The sequence below is a fragment of the Phascolarctos cinereus genome, unplaced genomic scaffold (assembly GCF_003287225.1).
Source record: "Phascolarctos cinereus isolate Bilbo 61053 unplaced genomic scaffold, phaCin_HiC Scaffold_5;HRSCAF=322, whole genome shotgun sequence".
NCBI lineage: Eukaryota > Metazoa > Chordata > Mammalia > Diprotodontia > Phascolarctidae > Phascolarctos > Phascolarctos cinereus.
This window is the reverse complement of record NW_027555958.1, coordinates 72533732-72546094: the sequence shown is the minus strand read 5'-3', so window position 1 is coordinate 72546094 and position 12363 is coordinate 72533732. Positions and strand designations below refer to the sequence as shown.

The 12363-nt window shown below is 32.6% G+C and overlaps 1 protein-coding gene and 1 pseudogene across 3 annotated transcripts in view; both read right to left on the bottom strand.

The window, feature by feature from the left end:
* Positions 1 to 12363, bottom strand: part of DPYD (dihydropyrimidine dehydrogenase) — a 1011926-nt gene that overhangs the window by 874946 nt on the left and 124617 nt on the right. The gene's annotated exons all lie outside the window — the stretch shown is intronic.
* LOC144457526 (large ribosomal subunit protein uL24 pseudogene) lies at positions 5192 to 11674 on the bottom strand (annotated as a pseudogene).

Below are 12363 nucleotides of genomic sequence, written 5' to 3'. Positions count from 1 at the left end.
CATTGTGGGGGAAAATGACCTGAAAAATAGATCAAGGAGAGATAATTTAAAAGAGCCCAACGTAATATCTCAAGAAATTATCCAGGAAAACTACCCAAATATCTTAGATCCAGAAGGTAAAATGGAAATTGAAAGAATCAAATTATCACCTCCTGAAAGAGATCCCAAAATGAAAACTCTCAGGAATGTTAAAGCTAGATTCCAGAGCTCCCAGGTCAAGGAAAAATTGCTGAAAGGAGTCAGAAAGAAAAAATTTCAAGTATTGTGGAGCCACATTAAGAATCACATATGATTTAGCAGCTTCCACAATAAAAAAGCAGAGGGCTTGGAATATAATATTCCAGAGGCAAAGAAGCTAGGATTAGAACCAAGAAAAACCTATCTAGTAATACTGGGTATAATCCTTCAAGGGAAAAATGAATTTTTGATGAAATGTAGGACTTTCAAATATTCCTGATGAAAAGACCAGACACAAATAGAAAATCTGACATTCCAACACAAGACTTAAGCATAAAAATATAAACATAAAAAAGAAAGAGCCTCAATAAAATTAAACTGTTTACATTCCTATATAGGAAGATTATATCTATCTACCTGTATCTATATCTATTTTTCTATCCCTAAGTACTTTATCATGTATTAAAGCAGTTAGAAGCCGTCTACATAGAAGTCCTGGGTGTGAATCAATTATATTGGTCTGATTCCAAAAAAAAAAAAATGGAGTTAGAAAGAGAAATGCACAGAGAGAAGGGTGAAGGGTAAGGCAGAATGGGGAAGACCACCTCATATAAAAGAAGCAAACAAGGAAGATCTTTTTTTCAACAAAGGAATAATGGGTAAATGGACTTAAACCTCACTCTCATCAAAATTAGTTCAAAGAGGGAAGAATATGCACACATATGTATATGTATATATACATGTGTGTATGTATGTGTGTATTCAGAAATTTTTCCTATTTATTCTTCATAATATGATTAAGATGGAGTGCTATTTTATTAGAAATGACAAGGGAGATGATTTCGCTAAAAACATGGCAAGATGTATATGAACTGAAACAAAATGAAGTGAGAAGCAGGAGATCATTGTGTACAGTAACAACTGTATTGTAATGATGATCAACTGTGGAAAAACTTAGCTACTCTGATCAATACAATGATCCAAGACAATTTCAAAGGACTCATGATGAAAAATGCTTTTTTCTTCCAGAAAAAGAACTGATAATCTGAGTGCAAAATGAAGGCCTTTTCTCACTTTATTTTCTTGCTTTGTTGTTATTGTTGTTGTGATACAACTAATATGGAGATCTGTTTTGCATGATTTCACATGTATAATTGATATCATACTGCTTTCCTTTTCAGTGGGTGGGAGAGGGGTGGGTGGAAGGGAAAGAATTTGGAACTCAAAATTGGGGGGGTAAAGAATGTAAAAAAATTTTTTAAAAAATGTGTACCTTTGTATCAGTAAACTATCCAAAAGCTATGATAATGGCAGAATATGACCCTTTATAATAAAGAAAAAATTAACCAAAATTATTTAACTAATGTTTAAAATCAGACCTATAAAGTAAAAAAAAATAACATTTTAGAAATCTGAAAAGACAAATCCTCTTCTCAACATAAAATGGAGTTCATTCTCCTACTGAAAGTTGATGTTAAGAGAAAAACAATGTTGTCAGTCTCTTAAACCTGAAAGTAATTTTCCACTTTGCATTTGGAAATGTTCTACTTCTAAACTATTTTCAAGAATACTATATTCAATTACTTAATGAATCTTAAAAATTTATTTTCCAATTTACAATTTAATTTGATGCCGAACTTGATATTGACTTTTATTTGCCCAAATTTCAGAAAATAATAAGCTGAACGTTTTTTTAAGGTGAAAAAATTAATCAATATTCTTTTTTATTTGAATATTACCACATGTTAGATTTTATGTGGCATTATTTAAAGGAGTAAAAAAAATCACTAAATTAAATGATAATATGCCTAGGAGGAAAGGGGAATGCTTGGACTTTCAATATGATTTAATACTGTTGCACTGCAAAGGAAAGAACACAAGATTTTGGAATCATAAAACATTCAAATCCCTATTCTACCATTTATCAATTATGTAATCCTAAACATATTACTTAGCTGATCTGTGCCTCAGTTACCCCATCTGTAAAAAGGGGAAAGTAATCCCCACAGTGCATCATATACAGTATATAGTAAAGAGTTATTTCTACAAGGATCAAATGAGATAATTCATGCAGAGCCCTCAATGAATTTTTAAAAATGTGGTGCAGATCTGCTCTTATTATTGTTGCATTTCTCCTATTCAAGGCTTGTGAATTAACTTATATGGTTCTTGAAAAGTCACTGACTCCAAAATGGTTTTCCAGATCTGCATTTGCCTAAATCAAAACCATTATTACTATAAACTTAAAGTGACACTTAGGATTAATTTAACCAGCTAGTTCTGCAAATACTCAGGATGGTGAGTTTATTTAGAAGGACCAAAATGGATTGGGAAAAAAAAAGATTACATTCATTTCTAAGAAATCACAATACCCTGGAACCTCACCATAATCCCCATTCCAATGTCCATGACTTTTAGAGGTCACCATCTAGTGAATGATGAGGCCTTCTGTGTATTTCAATCAAAAAAAATTCTACTTTGTCCAATGAGTATTCCAAAGATGAGAAAATTACCTGAGTTAGTTTGGCCTTGAAAGAATACTCTTCTTTTATAGTAGCAGATACACAAATTAGTAAGGAATAGCTATATCTTAAACCACTGAAACCTTCATCAAGCAATAGGAACATGATTTGCCCAAATTTCAAGTTCTACTTTTTCAGTATTGCCACTTAGATTATAGTGTAAAAGAGCTAGTATAGTTCTTCTGACATATTAATTTTATATGTCTCCTTGTATACAGCATTTCATGACTACACATTTTTTTCTCTCTAAAACCAGATATGGATCTGGGTAATGCCCATTCCCCAATTCCACAGATGACTTAGGTTTTCATTCTTCTCTTATAAGATTCTAGTTTGTTGACCTATGACCCTAGAGCCTGCAATATTTCCTTTGTTTAAAAAATAAATTTAACAAAACAAATTTTTGGTTTCCACAGGAACTAAGCTATGGCTGTCCTATTCATATGATGCATTCCTCACATACACTTCAAATTTTTTTTCAATTAACAATTAATTTTCTCTCTTTTCCATTCCTTCAAATAGGGAAAAAGAAAAAAGAAATAAAAGAATAATAACAAATACACATTGCATAGCAAAACAAATTTTTTCATTGACCATGTCTAAAAACATGTGTCCCATTCTATATCTTGAGTCCATCATTTCTGTGTCAGGAGGTAGGTAGCCTACTTCATCAGTTCTCTAGAATTGGTCATTAGTCATTGCAATGATTATAGTTCCTCCAAAAACTATTTTCCAGTATTGTTGTTATTTTTCTGGTTCTATACACTTTATTGGACACCAGGTTGTTAAAGTCTTCCCTTTTTCTGAAACCATGCCTTTCATCATTTCTTATGGCACAATAGTATTTCATTACTTCCATATATCCCAATATATACAACACAACTAATGCCTCTCCCTTAGTTTCTAATTATTTGCCAAAGTACTGCTGTAATTGCTTTGGTACATAGAGGTCCTTTTCCTCTTTCTTTGATCTTCTTGGTATATAAGCCTAGAACTGCATCACTGTGTAAAAGAGTATGGGCAGTTTAGTGATGTTGGGGTCAGAGTTCCAAACTGTCTTCTAGAATAGCTAGACCAACTCACAACTCCTGCAGGAATGTATTATTAGTGTGGCTGTTTTACCACAGGCCCACTAACATTTATCATTTGTCATTTTTCTTATTTTTGCAAATCTGATTATTGTGAGGCACAACTTTTGAGTTCCTTTTATTGTCAGTCATCTAATTATCAGTGATTTGGAGAATTTTTTTTTAATCCACAAAGCTGTTGATAGGTGAATTTCTTCTTTGAAAATTGACTGTTTATATTTTTTCCCATCTATCAATAGGGAATGATTGTCATTATTCTATCCACTGCACCATAATGCCTTGCTAACTAATTTTGCTCAATTATATTTATTTTTCAAGGGAGAGCACATTCAGAATATAAGTATTGGGGGAGTAATTAAGAAGTGACAGCAATGTTTAAAAACGAGATGCAATGAAACATATTTTAAATGATTTCTCTGTAAGCAAAATAAACATACACACACAAACACAGAAAAATAAAGTGAAAAAGGATGCTTAAATATGCACTCAGAGTTCATCAGTTCTCTCTCTGGAGGTGGTTACTTTTCTTCTGGAATTATCTTGGATCACTGTCTTGATCAGAGTAGTTAAGTCTTTCACAGTTGATGATCCTTAAAATATTGCTGTTATAGTTTACAGTGTTCCTTTGTTTCTGCTCACTTTATTTGTGACAGTTCATATAAGTATTCCTAGGTTTTTCTGAAAAAATTCTGCTTGTCATTTCCCCTTCACATTGTACCAATTCATATAGGTCTTCCTAGGTTTTTCTGAAACCAGGCTGTTCATTTCTTCTAGCACAATATTACTCCATCACAATGATGTTCTACAACTTGTTCAGGCGAAAAGAGCTGCTATATATATTTCCTACAAAGAGGTCCTTGCCCCTTTTCTTTGATCTCTTTAGGATGTAGATCAAAATGGTAATGCTGGGTCAAAGGATATTCACAGTAGTACAGCCTTTTTATTTTGTTCCAAATTGTTCTCCAGACTGGCTGAATCAGTTCACAATTCCACCAAAGGTGGATTAGTGTAACAATTCTTCCACATCCCCTCTAACATTTGGCATTTTCCTTTTCTGTCATGTTGGCCAATTCGATAGATAAAAGATGGTATTTCAGAGAAATTTTAATTTGCATTTCTCTAATCAGTATTAATTTAGATCATTTTATGTGACCATTGATAGCTTTGATTTCTTCTTCTGAAAATTGACTATTCATATCCATTGACTATCAGCTGGGGAATAGTTTTTATTTTTAAAATTTGGCTCAGTTTCCTATATATTTGAGAAGTGAGGCCTTTATCAGAGAAATTTGCTATAAAAACTTTTCCCAGTTTCCTATTCTCTTTCTGATTTTGACTACATTAATTTTTGTGCACAAACTTTTTTAATTTCATGCAATGAAAATTATCAGTTTTAATTCCTGTGATCCTCTCTATTTCTTGTTTGGTTATAAACATTTTTCCATGCTTCCCTAACTCTTTTATGATATCATCCTTTATGACTAAATCATTTATTCATTTTGATCTCATCCTGGTATACAGTATAAGATGTTGGTCTATGTCTACTTTTTGCCAAATTACTTTTGAGTTTGCCAGCAATTTTTGTCAAATGGTGAATTCTTACTGCAAAAGCTTGGATTTGGGGGTTTATCAAACACTAGAGAACTGTACTAACTTACTACTTTATAATGTGTAGTTACCTAATCTATTCCAGTGTTTAAACATTCTTTTTTCTAAGTCAGTACCAGATTGTTTTCATGATTACTTCTTTTTAATATAGTTTGAAATCAAGTTACTGTTAGGCCACCTTCCTTCATTTCTTTTTTTTCATTAATTCTCTTGATATTCTTCTTCTTTTGTCCTTTGAGATGAATTTCATTATTATTTGTTTTAGCTGAATAAATAATTCTTTGTAAGTTTGGTATGGCATAGAATGGATAAATTAACTTAAGTAGAATGGTATGTCTTATAATATCAGTTTGGCCTACCCATGAGCAATTAATTTTTATCTAATTGCTAAGATCTGTCTTTACCTGAAAAGTGTTTTGTAATTGTATTCATATAGCTCCTGGGTTTCTGTTGGCAGTAGTATTTTATATTGCCTGTAGTTTTTCTAATTGAATTTCTTTTTCTATCTCATGCAGCTAGGTTTTGCTGGTAGTACACAGAAATGCTAATGATTTAGTTAGGTTTATGGTATATCCTGCAACTTTGCTAAAAAGTTGTTAATTGTTTCAACTAGTTTTTCAGTTGATTCTCTATGGTTCTCTAAGTATACCATCATATAATTTGTACATAGTGATAGTTTTGTTTCCTTCTTATCTATTTTTATTCCTCTATTTTCTTTTTCATATTACTATAAGTCACAATTCTGATATAATACTGAAATAGTGGTGATAATGGCCTTCCTTGCTTCACTCCTGATCTTATTGGGAAGGCTTCAAGTTTATCCCCATTACAGATAATGCTTGCTCTTGGTTTTAGATAGATACTATTTACCTTTTTTTTTATTTTAATTTTTAATTACAACTGTATAACAGACCATTCTATTCTTGCATCTTTTCAATAGTTTCTTCTTTATATTTGCCCTTCTTCTTACCAACTTGTCGGGATTGGGCTTTACGCTCAAGAATCTTTTTGCGATATTTATCCAGTTTTAGTCTGGTGATAACTACCTTACTAGGGTGAATGCCCACATGGACAGTTGTGCCATTAGCTTTTTTCACACTGCACACGCTCAATATAGATGATGTATTTCTTTCTGTAAACCTGGACTACCTTGCCAATTTGCTGACCTTTGTAGTATCCATGAACCACCTGCACCTCGTCGTCCTTGCGGATGGGCATCGAGCGGATGTCGTACTTCTGCCTCAGCTCCTTGGACAGCAGTGGCAACATGAGCTTGCCCCGGACGTGTGAGGGCATGTGGAAGTGTCGCTTGTGGTTCTTGCTGCTATCCGAGGTCACGAACGTATTGAACTTCATTTTGGAGAGCGGGGCCACCCAGAAAGAACTACTACTTACCATTTTAAAAGAGATTCCACTGATTATTTTGCTTTCTAATGTTTTTAATAGAAGTGGGTACTGCATTTTGTCAAAGGCTTTTTTGGTATCTATTGATATAATCATGACTTTTGTTATTAATATAGTCAATTATGCTGATTGTTTTCTTAATATTACACTACTCCTGCCTTCCTAATATAAATCTCATCTGGTCATAGTGTATGATCTTTGTGATAGATTGCTGTAATCTCCTTGCTAATATTTTATTTAAAATGTTTTTCATTGATATTCATTAAGACAATTGGTCTATCATTTTCTTTCTCTGTTTTTGCTCTCTCTGGCTTAGGTATCAAAATCATGTTTGTGTCATAAAAGCAATTTACCAATTTTCCCAAATAGTTTATATAGTATTGGGATTAATTGTTCCTCAAATGTTTGGTAGAATTCACTTGTAAATTCATCTGCTTTGAGAGATTTTTTTCTTAAGGACCTCATTTTTGACTTGTTCAATTTCTTTTTGTAAGAGAAGGTATTTAAGTATTTCATTTCTTTTTGTTAAACTGGAAAGTTTATATTTTTTTTGGTAAATATTCATCCATTTCACTTAGATTGTCAGTTTTAGCAGCACATAATTGAGCAAAATAACTCCTAATAATTGCTTTAATATCATCTTCATTGGTGGTGCATTCATCCTTTTAATTTTTGATACTAGTAATTTAGTTTTCTTCTTTTTTTAACAATGGTTTATATATTTTCTTTTTTTCATAAAACCAGCTCCTAGTTTTATTTATTATTTCAATGTTGTTGTTGTTGTTTTTGTTTCAATCTTCTTAATCTCTTTTTTTTCTATTTTCAGAATTTCCATTTTGTTGTTTACCTGGGGATTTTTAATTTGTTCTTTTTCTAGTTTTATTTTTAGGTGCATGCCCATTCATTGATCTCTTCTTTCTCCCTTTTATTGATGCATAACCTTAGAGATATAAATTTTCACCTAAATACTGCTTTGGCTGAAGCCCACAAATTTTAGTACATTGCCTCATTGTTATTCTCTTCAATGAAATTATTGACTGTTTCTATGATTTGTTCTTTGACACACTTATTCTTTAGGATTAGATTATTTGATTTCCAATACATTTTAATCTTTGCTTCCACTGACCTTTACTAAATGTAATTTTTATTGCATTAATGTCTGAAAAGTATATATTTAATATTTCTGCTTTTTTTGTATGCACTTGGTTGTAAAGACTTTATGCTCTAAGACTGTCAATTTTTGTGAAGGTGTTATATAATAGTTAGGAAAAAGTGTATTTTCTATTCCCATTCAACTTTCTCCACAGGTCTATCACATTTACTTTCTAAAACTGTATTCATCGGCTTAACTTCTTTCTTATTTATTTTATGGTTAGATAAATCTAGCTCTGAGAAGAGAAAGTTGAGATCCCACACTAATAAAGGTTTGCTGAATACTTCTTCCTGTAATTAATTTAATTTTTTCCTTTAAGAATTTGGGTGTTACATCATTGGGTTCATATATGTTTAATATATTACTTCATTTTCTATGGCACTTTCAAGTAAGATGCAGTCTCCCTGATTATCTCTTTTAATTAGAACTTTTGCTTTTGCTTTCTCTGAGATCATGATTGCTACCCTTGCTTTTTTTTTTTTTACCTCAACTGAAGCAGGTTTGGGGAGTGAAGTTTCCAAAGGCTAAAGTTAAAGGGGGAACTGATGTTGTACTTCACCGAGATCTAAGACTACCTAAGGTGATGCTCACAAGAATAATACACTCAGCTCCTCACTGGCCACCTACACAATATTTCACTATGTTGGCCACAGAAAATACATACCCACCATTCCTTCAGCTATACCCACAGTCATGTTCCTTATTGTTATCTTCTCCAATTCTGTCACATTTCCATTCAGAAGCCCAAATACAAAGGTTAAAAATAATTTCAGTTCACCCACTTTAAAACTTTCACCAGAGAAGACATCCACTGAAATTTCTGGAGGCTTTCTTTGTTCTTCTGGGTTATTCAACTCCACACTTTCCCGCTCTTTGAAACCAAAACTTTCATGGTAATGGAAGGAAAGAAGAGTTCCTTCTGTACAGCAGGAGGCTGCCACAGCAGTTTTTAATTCAGTTCCGTTTCACAGATATGAGACATAGGAGATATTGCTGGACAGCATGGATTTGAGCTCAATATGAATCAATACTGCATTATGACTCCCCCCAAAAAAAAACAAAATAAAATTAATGAGCCATAACATCCAGCACCCTACTATCCCCTATCAATGTCAGACCATACATCAAGTATTATGTTCATATCTGAGTACTACATTTTGGGAAGGATGCTAAGATGATGAGCACCCAAAGGAGAGCAATCAGGTTATGAAAGAGTTTTGAAAGACACCGGAAAATATAGAACTTGGAGGGGAGCAGGGAATGACATGTTAGATGTCCTAAATTATTTGAAGGGCTGTCACATCACTCACCTATTCTTGGACTAGGAGGGGGAGAACTAGGAACTACACACAGAAGTTGCAGAGAGACAAGTTTAGGCTTTTTTCCCAATAAGGAAACATTTCCTAGCAAATAGAAACATTTAAAATTGGAGTGGATGCCTCAGAAGTTAGTAGATTCACTCTGGATGACATTTCCCAGGTATTACTGAGTTAAGAAGGGATTCTTATTCAGTTATGATTTTAGGTTAGTTATTTCTGAGGTACAGTGAGTCTGTGTATAAGTATGAGGTATCAGCTGACAAAATAACCAGATTGAGATGTTCCGCATGTATTTGGAGATGTAAGACTGAATCTGAAGAAAAGATATGTTATATGTTTCAGTTTGTAAAGATCATAGGACCATTGGCTTTGAGTTGAAAGGAAACTTAGAGGCAATTGAGTCCACCATTTTACAAATGAAGAGACTGAGGCATAGATAGTAAGTGATTTGCTAGGGTTGCATAGCTTCTAAGTGTTTGTGGCAAGAGTCAAACCTATGTCTTCCTACTTGCAAGTTCTGTATGCTGTTTATTATAGAGGTATTTGCATGGAGATAATTATTAACATTACAAACATAAATGAGACTGTTTAGAGACAGGCTGGAGAGAGAGAAGTGGGGCAATAGATACTCAATTATGTCAAGAATAGGATGAGCAATTCTTATATGTTACATTTTACCAAATTTTTCAAGTGTGGATTAGATTAGATAACGAGTGAGGTCTCCTCCAAATACAAAATTCTGTTTTTCTATGAATTGAAATGAAGCAAAGGATAGTTAAATGGCATGATTAGATTGGTAAGAAACCCAGAAGATAAAAATTTCATGGAGCCATAGGTAGGAGGAATATCAAGAAGGGGATCATTACCAGTGTTAAGTGCTACCAAAAGGTTAAAAGAAAGGTCACTGAATTTTGTCATTAAGATGTCATTAGTGATTTTGGAGCACATCATTTATGTAGAATTATGGGGACAGAAGCTAGATTGCAGGAGTATGAAGAATGACTAGGCTTTGAGAGTTAGGAACACAAATTGTAATATAATTTTTCTATAAATTAAGCAATGAAGAGGATTTAAGTCAAGTCACCAAAGACATTTATTTATTTAGCATACCCTTTATGCAAAGCACCACATTAAGTGTTGGGGATACAATGGCAAGGGAGGAAATAGTTCTTGCTCCCAAGAAGCTTAGGAGCCTTTGAAACATTACTCAAGAAGGTGACATATAAAAACTATGCTAGAGGCTACCGATAAGTGATATAAATTTATACTTTAGAATCATTTTATTTAAACTTAGAGGAGTCCATGAGATGTTTTTTTTTCCCAATAAGATCAATTTGCAGATAAGGAAACTGACCCCAAAAAAAGTCATTCATTTTGTCCTAGTTACAAAAATAATTAGTGAAAAAAGGAAGATATATAGAGGTTCCTACTAGTTCTAAATTTATGATCCTATCAACCTGACTTAGAATTTCTCTTTCCATTTTACCATGAGATAGTCAAGAATTATAAATAAATAAATCTGTAGATTTAGGTTTCGAAATATTTACCCAATTATATATGAAAATTTTATAATATGTAAAAATGATAGCACAGATTTAGGAAGAAATAGGCAGAATCACAGATTTCTTAGTTTGCTAAAGGCACATTCCTTTTTCACCTGCCAGTTCCTTTTAGTATGATCCAAAGGAAAGCATTTAAAGAGCACTTTAATATACCTCTTTCATCTTTATACTCCAATGATGGTGACAGGCACAGAGGGAAATTCTATTCATCAAACTGTGGTTATCAAATTCCTTTCCAAGAATGTTAAACTTGTTAATGTTTACAATGAGTATCCACACAAATATATAGAGAAAAGTGACTATCATAATTCAAAATATATCCAGGCTTCAAGAAAATAAAAAAACACAATATACTTAAACATGCATACGTGTATATGAACATATACATACATGTGCCAAATTAATGTCCATAAATATTTTGTATGAAACAGTCTTTATTTGGGTCTCTGACTCTGCAGTGACAAATATAATGAGCAATTAAATTCCCAAGTGTTGAGTTTTTGGCAGCAATTACAGTAGAAACTGGAAACTAGACATCAAAAAGAACTAGCTTTGGTGGCCTTCTGCCAAATGATTCCCTAAGGGTTGAATGGAGGTCTAAAGTTTCAATTGTGTTAGATTATATAATATTTCATGTCTACTCTGTGTAAAAATTATGTAGAGGTACAATATACAAAATCTACAGCATATTAACTATTATGACAAAACCGTGGAAGTACAGAATATCAGAGTTGAGAGCAACCTCAGGGACCATCCAATCTAACCCAATAAAATAAACTATAAGGATATACTAATACTGTATGAAATTTAAACAAGATCATTAGACATGAGATAGCTTTCAAAAAATTAAATCACTAAATTAATCTTAAAGAACTAAAAATAACAAAATTTGAACATATATTGGTTTATTTCTATCCTTAAAAAGTTGGAAAGAGGGAAAAATACTGAAGTGTATTTATCTATTGTAAAACTCTAATGGCCAAGCCAGAAGAAAAGATATGATAATATACATGCTCCTGTTCCCAAAGCTGGGGAGCTAGAAGAAGGTTAACCTGCATGTAACATTTGAGTTAGCAGATGTGTTGGTTAGGTTTACTGAAATGTTTTCTTTTTTCTTTTCTTTTCTTTTTGTCTTTTCTTTTCTTTTTGTTTTGTTTTGTTTTGTTTCTTTTTTTAAGGGAGTGATGACCCTTTGGCAGTCAAAAGAGAGAGATTTTACAATTACATATTTGAATAAAGAAAATCAGAGCTGCCAGGGTTCAAACATGTCCTCAAGACTCTCAGTGTCTTCATTGCACTTTTCAAATAGTTACAAAGGCTTTTTAATAGTCTAAAATCACATCCACTTATGCTATATAATCTGGTTGTTCCAAACATGGGATTTGAAACCCTGACCCTGAGATTAAGAGTTAGAAAATTGGAAATGTTATTATAGAACATAGAAAAAGACTATTATCATTTTCTATGAAATTTCCACTAATGCAAATCAATTATTACAATGAGAAGATGAAAGGAGACTATCAACCATGT